General features: G+C 37.6%; 1 protein-coding gene across 1 annotated transcript in view; it reads left to right on the top strand.

Moving 5' to 3' along the window:
- para (paralytic) overlaps positions 1 to 16,779 on the top strand; it is a 947,817-nt gene that overhangs the window by 197,960 nt on the left and 733,078 nt on the right. The gene's annotated exons all lie outside the window — the stretch shown is intronic.

The following is a 16,779-nucleotide window of genomic DNA, read 5'->3' as shown; positions in this document are numbered from 1 at the left end:
ATCCTTAGCTGCCTTCTTTGCTGGATTCAATTTTCTAGTAAGTTCCTTCAATTTCTCCTTACTTCCACAGCCATTTCTAACTCTATTTCTTTCCAGTCTGCACCTCCTTCTTAGTCTCTTTATTTCTCTATTATAATAAGGTGGGTCTTTACCACTCCTTACCACCCTTAGAACAATTTACATACCTGGACTTGATAAGAACTCAAAATCCCTCCTTAATAAATATGAACAGCTATTTGAAATTGACCCCTTCACAGAGGATACAATACAAACAGGGGAGCACCTCCTCAAAGCTATTTCAACATCAAGAAAAGAAAAATGGTGTAACATTCTCGAAAGTTTGGATATGAAACGCTCAAGTCGACAAGCCTGGAAATTACTTAAGAATCTTAACAGTGATCCTACAGTCTCACCCTGTGAGTTGAGTAAAGTTACTCCTGATCAAATAGCCCATCAACTATTGCTGAATAGCAAAACCACGAGAAGATCCGGAGAAATAATAATCTAACGGTATGAAGAGGATAATGACCACCTTGGCACACCATTTACGGAAGAAGAACTGAGAACTGCCATCAAATGTATGAAAAATAACGAAGCTGCCGGCTTGGATGACATAAGTTCAGAGCAAATAAAACATTTTGGCCCTATAACTATCAACTGGGTTTTGCAGCTGATGAATGCGTGTATGACTAGAATGCTGATTCCAAAGATCTGGCGCAAAGCAAAAGTTGTGGCCTTGCTGAAACCAGGAAAAGAGCCAAATGACCCCAAAAACTTCAGACCCGTATCTCTCCTCTGTCATCTTTTCAAAATTCTGGAAAGGATGATATTGAATCGTATTTCTGATTCTATCAACAGAAAGATTATAAAGGAACAATCAGGTTTCAGACCGGGGAAGTCATGTTCTGGTCAGATACTTAATCTAACCCAGCATATCGAGGATGAGAGGAAACAAACAACAGGAGTTGCTTTTATTGATCTCACAACTGCTTATGATACAGTGAATCATAAGAGAATGACAAGGAAGCTGTATTCAACAACTATTGACAGACACAGTTTATTCAATGCCTGCTCCAGAACAGAGAGTTTTTTGTCACTCTGAAGGACAAGAAAAGCCGATGGAGATGTCAAAAGAATGGCCTTCCCCAAGGAAGTGCTTTGGCTCCAATATATAACATCTATACCAACGATCAGCCACTTAACACCGGAACAAGGGCTTTCATCTAAGCAGATGACACAGCTCTTGCTGCTCAAGGAGTGACATTTGAGGAAGTAGAATTAAAACTGACATCTGCTCTTGAAGAACTAGCTGTCTACTATGATGGGAACCACCTGAAACCCAATCCGGAGAAAACTCAGGTATGTGCATTCCATCTGTGCAACAAAGAAGCAAGAAAGGAGTTGAATGTGACCTGGAAAGGACACAAATTAAACCATTGTGATCAACCCAAATATCTAGGGGTAAAGTTGGACCGTGCCTTAACTTATAAACAGCACTGTATAGATACCAAACAGAAGGTATGCAGCAGGAATAATCTCATTCACAAACTCACACACACAACATGGGGAGCACAGCCTAATGTCCTCCGTACATCTGCCCTTGCCCTGTGTTTCTCTGCTGCAGAGTATGCTGCTCCAGTCTGGAGGAATTCTGCTCATACAAATCAAGTGGATGTTGCCCTCCATGAGACAGGTCGCATTGTTACAGGCTGCTTACGACCAACTCCTGTTAATAAGATCTTTCCACTTATGGAAGTAGCACCTCCAGATGTTAGGAGACAAGTTGCAGCAGAGATTGAGAAGAAGAAGCAAGAAACAGATCCAAGACATCCAATGTTTGGACTTAACACCCACCCATCAAGATTGAAATCGAGGAAGAGCTTCCTACAAACAACAACATCAATCCCATCATCAGCCGAATCTCGGCGAAAGGAGCTCTGGAGAAGGAAGTCGCCTGTAGGATTATGGGACGTGAAAGAGAAGCCAGCTACAGGACATTATCTTCAGTACGGATATTAGAAGACACTTAACAGATTAAGATCTGGAGTGACACGTTGTAAAACCAACCTGAAAAGGTGGGTGTATGGTGATCAAGATTTGTGTGAGTGAGATGAAAAGCAAGATCATGGACACCTTCTCACCTGTAGAAATCTGCCTAAACCATGTAGTATGAAGGATTTGGTGGAAGCCAATGAATGTGCAATCTCGACACTTGAATACTGGAGAGACAAAGTGTAAATAGAGTATTTGTAAATATATTGTGGTGATTTCAGACACGGATAAATAAATAAACCATGGCAATTATTAAATGTTAAACATTAATTTATTGTAACCACCTATTCAATACTGGTTGCGTCTTTATGACTATAACAGTGTCATTACATTAAGATTTGAGTATGGTACATGTTTTGCCTGACATTGCAGGCATCATCAGCCATTAATTCTATCTCCAAGTCAGAGCTCTGAGTGGATGCTATTTTAGGATTAATCATAGTCAATATTATTTATATAACAGTGCAAAGGAGTGATCAAGCCGTCCATGTTTTAAAGTTCTAATGTGCCATTCTACTCTTGTTCACATTTAATGGAAATATATTGACTGTTAGCTTTCATAATGTCGGTAACGAGAACGGCTTGGTGCAATTGGGATTAAATCATCTGTACATTTTTACAACTTATTGGAGATTAACATGTGCTAGAAGTATTCTTAAAAACTATTTTTACATAATTTACATAATATGTACAAACTTATGGTACATTTTGGAACTGAACTGGTTGAACTTGTCTTGAAGTTTCAAAGGGATGTCTTAATCATATCCTGTCAAATGGAGAAAATGCTGATACTGGGATGGCATTGTAGTCTATTGAAGTCATAGCATTTAAATATTTTTTAAATATTTGTAGGACATTGAAAAATGTCCAGCTTATATGGTTGTTTTTGGGAGGTCTAAATATTCTATAGATTAGCATCACTTCTTAGAAGAATGAGCATCAATATTTAGGTGCCTTATAGTGGAATGGCAAGAATACTATTAGAGAGTTTGATCAAGATTTGTTAGATAACGGATTAATACACGACCGTATAAACTTGTTGTATGTTGTTTTGTTGTGGAGCTTTTTTGAGGTTACCGTATTCAATATAGATTGAAGAGCAGTTCAATGGATTCTGGATGTAGTGTGTGGCTGGTGGGTGTGTTGAAGTCTGTGGAATAAAACAAAAAAGTGTGTGAGTGCTATATTAGGATGATTTATTAGTTAGTAGATTTAATGTTCTTGAAACTTAACCTTTAGATGTTAGGAGGCGGTCCTGTTGTGTTGCTTGTTTGAGGTGGTCTGAACAGTTGCTTTATCTCTGCTTCTCGTATTGTAGGTATGTGTCATTGTTGCCAGGGAGAGAGTTGGGTTATTGTTGAATGTAAAGTTGAAGATTTTTAAAAAAGTTATTACCATTTATGTTAAGAGATGACAATAAATTAGGAATTTGTTCCGTGACCGGACTCTTTGTTTCTACGGTGTCATTTAGATTTTTGTTTTTATTGAAGTGTTGGTCTAAAAGGATGTAGGTGTTTTCAAATTCATTCATTAGACTACCTTTATTGATGATCTTTACGATTTTAATGTCCTGGTCTATGGTGGTGAAGTTATGTCAAATCTTAAAGATCATCAATAAAGGTAGTCTAATGAATGAATTTGAAAACACTTACATCCTTTTAGACCAACACTTCAATAAAAACAAAAATCTAAATGACACCGTAGAAACAAAGAGCCCGGTCACGGAACAAATTTCTAATTCAACTATAAATCCAACAATAACCCAACTCACTCCCTGCCAACAATGACACATACCTACAATATAAGAAGCAGAGATAAAGCAACTGTTCAGAACACCTCACACAAGCAACACAGCAGGACGTCCTCCTAATGTCTAAAGGTAAGTTTCAAGAACATTAAATCTACTAACTAATAAATCATCCTAATATAGCACTCACACACTTTTTTGTTTTATCAATCATCAATCAATACTGATCTGCATTTAGGGCAGTCGCCCAGGTGGCAGATTCCCTATCTGTTGCTTTCCTAGCCTTTTCCTAAATGATTTCAAAGAAATTGGAAATTTATTGAACATCTCCCTTGGTAAGTTATTCCAATCCCAAACTCCCCTTCCTATAAATGAATATTTGCCCCAGTTTGTCCTCTTGAATTCCAACTTTATCTTCATATTGTGATCTTTCCTACTTTTTTAAACGCCATTCGAACTTATTCGTCTACTAATGTCATTCCACGCCATCTCTCCGCTGACAGCTCGGAACATACCACTTAATGTAGGATGCTAAAAGGTTAGTTTTTTCCACCTATTCAATACATATAAATTTTATAAATTAGGAATTTATTATTGATTCCACTTGAGACATGTTTCGCCCTTCATTGAGGGCATCATCAGTCAAAATATCACCTCAAGGTAAAAAATCAGGTAAGTGGTTATTAGTTGACATGTACAAATTAATACATATTATTAATACAATTACAAAAATTAAGTATGGGAAATAGTTGTACAAAAGTGATGGTTGAACATATAGGTTTATAGATGAAAAGTCGGCACCAATGCCTAAAATTAACATAGTAGAGTTCGGCAGTGGTGCTCTGGAGAAACAGTTGACGCAATCATAGGAAAATAAAAAGTTAAAAAATATTTACATTAAAACAATTAAGGGAGAAAAGGTGTAGTGTTCGGCGTCAATGTTTGTAACCAAAAATTAATGTCAAAGGTTGGTAACTATACAGTATTTACATTGTTCAATTGAACAGTTGAGATAAAGTTTTAAAAATATTTACATTATAACATTCAGCGTAAATGTTTGTAATAAAAACTAATGTCAATAGTTGGTAACTATATAGTAATTACATTATCTAACTGAATAGTTGAGAATTTACAAATATATACATAATTACACAAGAGCAGCTGGTGTGCAAGGATAAAAAATTTTTAGTACCAAGTGCGTCCTGATGTTTTAGAGGTTGGAAGAAGGAATTAGTATTGACATTTCAGAAATATGTAGAGCAGTTTATTTTAGTTAAAATCACCGGGGGTAGGGAAATATTTCATAGGCAAATGAGGTTTTATAGGCATCAAGCTGGAAGTTTTTCAGTTGCAGTGCCGAGATCGGTACGGAGACTGGTCAGGGTGGATGGAGATTCATGGGTATTCCGTGCGTTTGAACGGCAACAATGGTGACAGTTATTAGTGGGTAATTGCTAGTTATATGGGTAATTGCTAATTATGAAAATGTTGCGGGTTGAAACTTTCGCTTATTCTTTTAGTTGACTTCTGTAGCATCGAATGTGATGTGAAGACATCGGTGTGAAATGCCGGTGAGACAAATTGATATTGTTCCGTGGAATAAAGTATGGCGGACTTCGGGATGAAGTTATTGTTCTTTTCTGGTCTGGTGAGATAGAAAAGAGTTGCTTGTGTTGTGAACTGCTGTGGAGAGATTAGAATGTATACGGCAACTGCAGAGTCAGAGCTTTAAAGCTGGGGTGAGGCATCTTCTCATTCTGACTGCGAAGAGGAGCCGTAGTGGCAGGCCATATTTGTGCCGATGTGCGCTGGGTTCCGGCGTGTTGTTGAAAGTTGTATTGTATGCAGTGGAAGTTATCTGATGTGTCGCTGACAGGTAATTGATGATGAGTATTGGTGGACTAAGAAGGAGGCTCAGTCGGTTATAGGCACATGCGGTTAGCAATGGCAATTGCATTCAGTATCTTCAATACGGATAGCAATGATTTTTATCACTTGCAACATACCACTTAGTCGAGCAGCTCTTCTTCTTTCTCTCAATTCTTCGCAACCCAAACATTGCAACATTTTTGTAACGCTACTCTTTTGTCGGAAATCACCCAGAACAAATCGAGCTGCTTTTCTTTGGATTTTTTCCAGTTCTTGAATCAGGTAATCCTGGTGAGGGTCCCATACACTGGAACCATACTCTAGTTGGGGTCTTACCAGGGACTTATATGCACTCTCCTTTACATTCTTACTACAACCCCTAAACACCCTCATAACCGTGTGCACAGATCTGTACCCTTTATTTACAATCCCATTTAGGTGATTACCCCAATGAAGATCTTTCCTTATATTAACACCTAGATATTTACAATGATCCCCAAAAGGAACTTTCACCCCATCAACGCAGTAATTAAAACTGAGAGGAGTTTTCCCATGTGTGAAATTCACAACCTGACTTTTAACCCCGTTTATCAACATACCATTGCCTGCTGTCCATCTCACAACATTTTTGAGGTCACGTTGCAGTTGCTCACAATCTTGTAACTTATTTATCACTCTATAGAGAATAACATCATCCGCAAAACGCCTTACCTCCGATTCCACTCCTTTACACATATCATTTATATATATAAGAAAACATAAAGGTCCGATAATACTGCCTTGAGGAATTCCCCTCTTAATTATTACAGGGTCAGATAAAGCTTTATCTACTCTAATTTTCTGAGATCTATTTTCTAGAAATATAGCAACCCATTCAGTCACTCTTTTGTCTAGTCCAATTACACTCATTTTTGCCGGTAGTCTCCCATGATCCACCCTATCAAATGCTTTAGACAGGTCAATCGCGATACAGTCCATTTGACCTCCAGAATCCAAGATATCTGCTATATCTTCCTGGAATCCTACAAGTTGAGCTTCAGTGGAATAACCTTTCCTAAAACCGAATTGCCTTCTATCGAACCAGTTATTAATTTCACAAACATGTCTAATATAATCAGAAAGAATGCTTTCCCAAAGCTTACATACAATGCATGTCAAACTTACTGGCCTGTAATTTTCAGCTTTATGTCTATCACCCTTTCCTTTATACACAGGGGCTACTATAGCAATTCTCCATTCATCTGGTATAGCTCCCCCAACCAAACAATAATCAAATAAGTACTTCAGATATGGTACTATATCCCAACCCATTGTCTTTAGTATATCCCCAGAAATCTGATCAATTCCAGCCGCTTTTCTAGTTCTCAACTTTTGTATCTTATTGTAAATGTCATTGTTATCATATGTAAATTTTATTACTTCTTTGGCCTTAGTCTCCTCCTCTATCTCGACATTATCCTTGTAACCAACAATCTTTACATACTGCTGACTGAATACTTCTGCCTTTTGAAGATCCTCACATACACACTCCTCTTGTTCATTAATTATTCCTGAATGTCCTTCTTGGAACCTGTTTCTGCCTTAAAATACCTATACATACCCTTCCATTTTTCACTAAAATTTGTATGACTGCGAATTATGCTTGCCATCATGTTATCCTTAGCTGCCTTCTTTGCTAGATTCAATTTTCTAGTAAGTTCCTTCAATTTCTCCTTACTTCCACAGCCATTTCTAACTCTATTTCTTTCCAGTCTGCACCTCCTTCTTAGTCTCTTTATTTCTCTATTATAATAAGGTGGGTCTTTACCATTCCTTACCACCCTTAATAGTACAAAACTGTTTTCGCATTTCTCAACAATTTCTTTAAACCCATCCCAGAGTCTGTTTACATTTTTATTTACCGTTTTCCACCGATCATAGTTACTTTTTAGAAACTGCCTCATGCCTGCTTTATCAGCCATATGGTGCTGCCTAATAGTCCTACTTTTAAGACCTTCCTTTCTATCGCATTTATTTTTAACTACCACAAAAACAGCTTCATGATCACAAATACCATCTATTACTTCAGTTTCCCTATAGAGCTCATCTGGTTTTATCAGCACCACATCCAGGTTTTTTTTCCCTCTGGTTGGTTCCATCACTTTCTGAATCAGCTGTCCTTCCTATATTAACTTATTTGCCATTTGTTGGTCATGCTTCCTGTCGTTCGCATTTCCTTCCAAATTGACATCTGGCAAATTCAGATCTCCCGCTACAATCACATTTCTTTCCATGTCGTTTCCCACATAGCTGACTATCCTATCAAATAATTCCGAATATGCGTCAGTGCTACCCTTTCCCGATCTGTACATTCCAAATATATCAAGTTGCCTATTATCTTTAGAAATGAGCCTTACACCTAGAATTTCATGTGTCTCATCTCTAACTTTTTCTTAGCTTACAAATTCTTCTTTCACCAGAATGAACACTCCCCCTTCCACCCTTCCTGTCCTATCTCTACGATACACACTCCAGTGCCGTGAGAAAATTTCTGCATACATTATATCATTTCTCAGCCATGATTCAACTCCTATTACAATATCTGGTAAATATATATCTATTAAATTACTTAATTCTATTCCTTTCCTTACAATACTTCTACAGTTCAACACTAACAATTTTATGTCATCCCTACTTGATTTCCAGTTCCCTGTTCCCTTATCACTGCCATCCCATTTATTCCACAGACTTCAACACACCCACCAGCCACACACTACATCCAGAATCCAATGAACTGCTCTTCAATCTGTACTGAATAACCTCAAAGAAGCTCCACAACGAAACATCACACAACCAGTTTATATGGTCATGTATTAATCCGTTATCTAACAAATCTTGATCAAACTCTCTAACAGCATTCTTGCCATTCCACTATAAGGAACCTAAATATTGATGCTCATTCTTCTAAGAAGTGATGCTGATTTATAGAATATTTAGACCTCCCAAAAACAACCATATAAGCTGGACATGTTTCAATGTCCTACAAATATTTAAAAAATATTTAAATGCTATGACTTCAATAGACTACAATGCCATCCCAGTATCAGCATTTTCTCCATTTGACAGGATATGATTAAGACATCCCTTTGAAACTTCAAGACAAGTTCAACCAGTTCAGTTCCAAAATGTACCATAAGTTTGTACATATTATGTAAATTATGTAAAAATAGTTTTTAAGAATACTTCTAGCACATGTTAATCTCCAATAAGTTGTAAAAATGTACAGATGATTTAATCCCAATTGCACCAAGCCGTTCTCGTTACCGACATTATGAAAGCTAACAGTCAATATATTTCCATTAAATGTGAACAAGAGTAGAATGGCACATTAGAACTTTAAAACATGGACGGCTTGATCACTCCTTTGCACTGTTATATAAATAATATTGACTATGATTAATCCTAAAATAGCATCCACTCAGAGCTCTGACTTGGAGATAGAATTAATGGCTGATGATGCCTGCAATGTCAGGCGAAACATGTACCATACTCAAATCTTAATGTAATGACATTGTTATAGTCATAAAGACTCAACCAGTATTGAATAGGTGGTTTCAATAAATTAATGTTTAACATTTAATAATTGAATTTTAATATGGTCAAAATGAAAATAATCACTTGTAATACCATGGCAATGTCTGTCACTGCTTGCCAGTAGGGAAGTAACATAGGCTAATGTAATTCCTTTAAATTCGTTGTTGTTCCTTGCATCGAAGGCAATAGAAACGTCATACTGCCATTCTGATGGATATTGGCGGAATCCCGTTAGAGGTTACAATCATCGTCAAATAGCTCTAAAGGTGCTGTTAATATTTGAACAGTACCATGGAGTGTAGCCCATGATTTCACACCGTAAGGTGTTTTCTGGCATTTGATATACATATTACTGTTTTTCTCTTCTACTGTTTTCTGCTTTAATTTATTGCCTCTCTCTTGCCTCTTAAGGCTAAGTAATAACACCATAAGTCATCTTCTTATTTGTTTACCTAAGAATCCCTGCACCTAAATTTCTCCTCTGTTACTGCCTCCTTATATCGTAATTCATATCATCACAATTTAGTGAGGGACATTTCATTTTACAATACATCCACTTGGTATTTACATATTCGTCCCATCCAGCTGTCCTCAGTTATAATCCTTTTTTCTTTTAATTTATACTTTCTTTAATACTTTCTTCCTTAATTGCTCCGTATGTATGTATGCAAGTGCTAATCCAGAAACCTGGACACTCTTTCCTATGAGGAAAGATTCCAAGCTGTTCAAATGTATAACATTTAGGCCCTGGAACATATCAAAATATGCAGACAATTTCAATGACCATGCAGACCTTCAGGATAATTGGTGGCTAAATGATAAGTCATATCACAAAACAGGAAGCACAATTGCCTTTCAATTTGGAGAGATTTACAACTTTGGTCCTATGACATATTGTCATATCTCGATCCATTATACGTTAGATAGAGCTCCATTTCTCAATTTCAAGTTAACTTTGTACTTTTTACGCGTATATCTTACCGTTTGGCACATTTATAGGAAAGACAGAATCATCAAATGTGGTACGGTACACATATTGACGCGACCAGTGGTCATATGTTAGCCGAATTTTATGATTCTAGCTGCTGCATAAATATTGGAAAAATAAAGTATTGTGTGAAAACTGTACCCAATTTTCACCCTATTTAATGTTTCTAACTCAATCCAACCCGTAAATATAGAAGATATGAGAAAATATCATGGGGCCAACCATGTAGAACACTAAACGTGGCATCTGATAGTGGAATCCGTTTGTTGATATGACTTACTGTTTAAAAGCAGTAACTCTCGAAATGAAGGTCTGCACTTATAAATGTGCCCATGCTTACCGCTATAAATAAAGTTCTAGGCGGTCCGCTGTCTGTAATTTAGTTTGTTTTGCACGTTTTCAGATATTTATCCAATTTTGGTCAACTCAGGACCGTGTCTGTTTGTCCGTCTTGTGTGTTTGTCCGTCTTGTGTGTTTGTCCATCTGTTCCACCATCACAGCGAAACAGCTGGATAGATCTCAACCAGACTTCATATAAAGAGTATACTCATCCCAGGGTAGGTTTAGATATGCATATGATTTAAAGATCACTGAATGGAATTGGGGGTTTATATATTATACTATTGATTTTCTGTAAAATCCGTGGACTACAAGCGAAATGTCTCTTATACGTTATGTCCCTTTGTTATGTGCATAATTTTGCTTGGTCACTGGACACACTTTCCTTTTGAGGGAATATTCCTTGCTGTTCAAATATATTACTTTTAGGCCCTGGAAAATATTGAAATATGGATCCAATTTAAATGACAGTGCAGACCTTTGTTTCGTGGTAACTGCTTTCTAAATGGTACTCCATTTCACAAGGTAGATTACACATTCGCTGCTCATTTTGAAGAGATCTTCAACCTGGTCCTTTGCTTTATTGTCGTATCTTGATTCTTTATTTGGTACTTTATATAGCGCAGCATTTCTCGGTTACAATAAAAAATCTCTCCAACTCGATTGCGACTGGCATTAGGAAAGAGGGCCTGTCATTATAATGAAAACTATCCCTTTCTGTTGCGAATGGCAGCTGGCAAGTGAGCCTGCTATTATTGTAGAAACTCCTAAACTTGATTGTGAATGGCAGCAGGAAATATGGCCTCCCATTATGATCTAAATTTTCCCAACGTGCACCTTACTTTGGAAACAGCATATGGGATCTTCCCCGTTTTGTTTCTCGGATAACGCTATGAGACGTGCAATTATAATACAGATGAACCTCGATATCTCGAACCACCATTACTTGAATTTTCAGTAACTCACAGTAACTTAAATTTCCCGGCCGTTTGTCCTATTCTTCACGTGTATTTATTTCTCTATTATTCAAAATTCGTTTACACAAATTTCTCAATTTCTCAAAGCAAACATTTCCTCCTTTGAAGCAAAAATACTCTGTAACTTGAATTTTGTGCAACATTAACTGTGCAATATGGCATTTATAGTTTATGAGGAACAGTTAACAAGTAAAGAGAGGGTTACAGTGATGCTGGGAGCTAATATTACGGGAACCAAAAAATTAAAAGTTCTAGTGATCGGAAAATCGGTAAAGTCTTGCTATTTCTCGGGTGTGAATTCATTACTGGTCACGTACGAAAGCAACTCCCGAAGTCGCGGATTACAAGCTCCATTTACGAATCTTGGCTGCATGATATTGACAAGAAGTTTCAGCGTGAAGGAAGGAAAAGTTAACCGTTACAAACAGAGGAGACTAACAGATTTTTTTCCAAAGGTGTTAACAGAGGTACGTTTCATGTTCCACTACTGTATGAACGGTATCTTGTCTTCTAAAATGTTACTATAATAAGGATTATAATTAAAGTGATGCCATAAAATAGAGTTTGTTTGCATATTTTTAAGTACTGTTGAACATAATATATTCAGCATAAGCCCATAGATAATCGTACATATGATTCGATTATGTGCTATACATGTTCAAAAGCGAAATACTCTCTATCTCGAAATTTCGATAACTTGAAGTAAAATTTAGCTCCCGAGATGATTTGAGATATTGAGGTTCCACTGTAATCTTATTCACTGTGTGTGCAGTAACTTACATAGAACTCCGTATACACGGTATGATACCATAGCGAAGCACGAGTACATTTGCTAGTATGTATATAAAACCTTAACAAGACCAATCCTATGCTATGGAAGTGAAGCATGGGCAATAAGGAAAACTGGTGCTAATAGAATTACTGGTAATGAGATGGAGTACATGAGAAGATATAATCAATGGGATCATAAAAGAAATGAAATGGTATTGAAAGAACTCCAAATTGTATCAGCAGTACAGTACATACATGGTTATGAAGAAAGGTGAAAAACCATGTTTGAAGAACGGATACAGGAAGATTTCCCAGAGAAATTCTCAAGTACTAGCCCAAAGGAACAAGATCAATCAGTCGTCCAATGAAATATTGGTGAGAGAATGCTTTGTAGAATCATAACAGGCCACTAGATCTAATACATGGAAGGATGATGATGATGATGATGATGATGATGATGATGATGATGTGCTTCGTTGACTAGCAAGGTCTAAAGACCTCTCGCCCATTGAGAACTCTTGGTCCTAGATTGAATGCAATTTTGGTGAGCGGCAACTATGGTGTCTTTGCAAGGTCACTTACACCAACTGAAGCAAGATCTTGCTCAGGAGAACATCCAATGTCTGTATGCCTCCATGCGCATCTCTCTGTGCTACAGGTGGTCCAACACTGTACTAAGTGCATCCTGGAAGTGTTTTGTTACCGCGGAATAAATGCTTGGTGTGGTACTGCATTTTGATGTTTTAAAACCACGTTCTGTGCCTGTATAAGCACTTACATGCTCCTGTGATAGTTCCTTCATGGTGTATGACCTTTTTCGCAAATGAATGTAATGTACAGAGCAGATATGTTATGTACCTGTCCAAGGCTTCAGTGCATAAACAAATATCGTGGCTCATAAATATGATATCAGAATGGAACACCTCCAATGAGAGCTTCGAACTCAGCCCGGCGTCGAAGTCCCATCTCCCCTACTGGAATAGCACACTACCTAAGTCGGCGAGCATACGGGTCAGTGGACCGTCCTAATGGGCAAATCTACTAATCATCTTTATAGTAGGGGAACGTTAATTGTGAGAGGAATACTACTGCCTATTAAATGAGAAGAATAATTCAATCTTTGGTCACAAGTTTATTATACGAATGAAACATATATTTATATTCTGCACAGATATGCCATACACTGTAAATTACACAAAATTCATATTAAACTGATCTTGAGGATTAAAATGTTTGGTAGTCCTTTTCTACACCAGTATTTACACTTGAGATTCCTAAAATCTTGAAGAGGCATTTCCTCTCTACTTATTTACTTTCTTTTTTGCTATTGGCTTTACGTCACACCGACACAGATAGGTCTTATGGTGATGATGCGACAGGAAAGGGTTAGGTATGGGAAGGAAGCAGCCATGTCCTTAATTAAGGTACAGCCCCAGCATTTGCCTGGTGTGAAAATGGGAAACCATGGAAAACCATCTTCAGGGCTGCCGACAGTGGGGTTTGAACCCACTATCTCTCGACTACTGGATACTGTTACAAGTAACTATTCTCATTCTGGTTCCGTATTGAAGATGACGTATGGCTCGAATATTATTACAATTTTTTTTTTTTTTAATATTGTAATAATATTCGAGACATACTGGATACTGCCCGCACTTAAGCAGTTGCAGCTATCAAGCTCGGTATTTACATATTAAGTGAACACTTGTCACAATATGTCATACAACACAACACACATATTTCATTCAATATGGACATTTCCTGTGGCATTGCACTCTACATGATAATAATTAATACAATTCAAAGTATCAAGTTAATGTGCCCCTAACTTCATGTGATCTGAGGTGATTTTGCAATTATTATGAATACACTTCCAAATATTTTAAGGTCATATCACGTATTTCCCTAGCAAGCTAACTTAATCACTACTGAATGTACAGTATTATACAAAGCGCTTGTTTCATCAGAATTTTTTTCAACACATAACACGACATTATTTACTCAACGTTGCTACCTGTGGACAATACATAAAAGCGATTCAAATACCCCAAACATCATAAACAGAGTATCATAGCACTTCCTGTAAGAGATGGGCAAGAACAAATACATTTCAAACACACACATGATGAGTCACAGATGGCACAAGTCATCTGCTGCTGGTGACAGTGAGAATAGACTTTCACTGTCTCCTGGAATGAACCCAGGATCCTCTGAGACATGGGGTATATTTAACCTGAATTTTCCTGTACGATGTAAATAATTAAGGAAAGAAATTGGAGGGATTCATCTTGTAAAGAACATTGGAATCTATGCGACGTTGGTAATATTTAATTGATGCATGTTATCATTATTTCTGAGAGGAACAAACCAGCTACTGCATTCTGTCCCCATTTCAATGGAGCGAACACTTCGCTTCGTCCCTTCTTGTTGGGATCATAAATCACAAACCATCCGTGAACCGCCCTTGGCCTTATTCTGAGTAGTGGGCCAACTAGGTGAAAGTATCCCATAAAAACCCAAAATAAAACGAAAATTATTATTATCCCTTTGAAACAGCGGACTACCAAGTTACGTTATATTACATGCAAATTTTATGATTAAATATTTACATAGTGATATAAGCTTCAAACTAGGAAAATTTTGAAAGTATACTCATCAATTCTGCAATCACGAAACAGCTCTCAGGAGGGCACCACCATGGATTTACTTGAACATCATGATGACTTCAATGACGTGGAGTCTTCGGTTCACCTGCTAATGATTCACATACATGGTGGCTTGACCTCGTTTGACGATCTAGAAGCTCTCTGCTGTGCAGGCTAAATATCAGGTGAACAGCTAGATGTCTCGTTCAATCCCCGATGTTCTCGTAGACTCGATATGCAAATGAGAGGAATTTATCTTATGTAAATATGTTAGTCTATATTACACATCGCAGATTCACTGTGGTTGGAACTACTCATTGACTCAAGCATCCCAGCCTAGTGGTGGTTTTGTCCAGTTGCCCGTCTTTATCTCCTTCTCATCTACCTATTTTCCTTATTTACAGCTGATCTAGGCCCTCAAACTACACTTGTTCCTTTTGAAGCATCACTGGATACACTACCGACTCTACCAACACTCCCCGTGTTAAATAACAGTAATTCAGGCCTACTTCACTGCACTAGTCATAAGTAAGACAAGCTCCTCACTGCGTTAGGGATTACCTCACAGATGCTGCCCATTTATAATGCCGACAATAAGCCGTTCACTCGTTCCAATATATCTCCCAATTATTTCTAACACATAGTTATTGGCTCCTTAACTCACTCCCTTGTCATATTTGTCTGTACACTTAGTTAAATGCGTCCATAATCTATGTTAATTAAGCCGCACTAGTCTAGTCATACGCAAGGTTCGATGCACAACCTCCTTGTCACACAGACAGCTATAATCACAGTTTCGTATCATCTCTGACTAATTTACTAGCGGCAAACTTTATCTGTACTGTACACGTAAGGTATTCTGTGAGACTGTGGTTACTTCCACATCAAATCAAGAAGACCCGGTATATCACTATGGTGCACTATTCACACCTCAAAAATTATTATTTCAACAAAGAACTCACACACTAGTCACACAGCAATGAACAGAAGAATACCAGTAGTGAAGTAGAAGTGAGATGAGGTCTGCCTTGAGGTTCCGTAATATATAGGCAAGACACCCTGAAGCAAGTGGAGAGGGTAAAATACACCTCATTGTCGAAATGTGGCCTGCTAATAGACGACACACGACAATGAATAAGGTGTCAAATTACAGCTTATGCACTCCCATTTCCACTGAATGAATCTCATTAGAATTGGTAATGCCCAGTGGGCGTTGCAAAGTGCGGGGAAATCCATGAGTTTGGTCCCTCGGCCAGGCCCCTAACATCTGTTATCCATTAAGTCACCCCTTTTTATGACATAATTACTGTCCTTTCAATTATGTAGAGCACTTCTTTGCTTCATAATTATGCAGAAAATTCCCTGGTTCAGACCAATGTTTAAACGTGAATATCCGTCGAATACTTTGTAATTATTATTATTATTATTATTATTATTATTATTATTATTATTATTATTATTATTATTATTATTATTATTATTATCATCATCCAAGACAGTTGAAGACTGTGAGTTGGTTCTGGTGAACATACGAGGGAATTACGGGATTATGCTAGTTCTCATGTTGATACAACTTCTTGGGTGCTACTCGGTGACCTAGATTCTCAGTCATGTGATGGCATGGCTCGGTGAGCTCTCTTGCATGCAAAATAGACCGATTCTACATACAGGTGCTCTTGCATGCCTCTCGCCCTAATTACGTGCAACTAGAGTTCAGTCGCGCGAGCTAGCAGAGTGCCATTCGTGTCCCGGAATGGGTGAAAAATGCTAGTTTGGACAATTTTTATCGTAGAATGGTGTGGAAAATGGCATATTTC

Source organism: Anabrus simplex, chromosome 1 (genome assembly GCF_040414725.1).
Source record: "Anabrus simplex isolate iqAnaSimp1 chromosome 1, ASM4041472v1, whole genome shotgun sequence".
Taxonomy (NCBI): Eukaryota; Metazoa; Arthropoda; class Insecta; order Orthoptera; family Tettigoniidae; genus Anabrus; species Anabrus simplex.
This window is presented reverse-complemented; position numbering and strand designations above follow the sequence as displayed.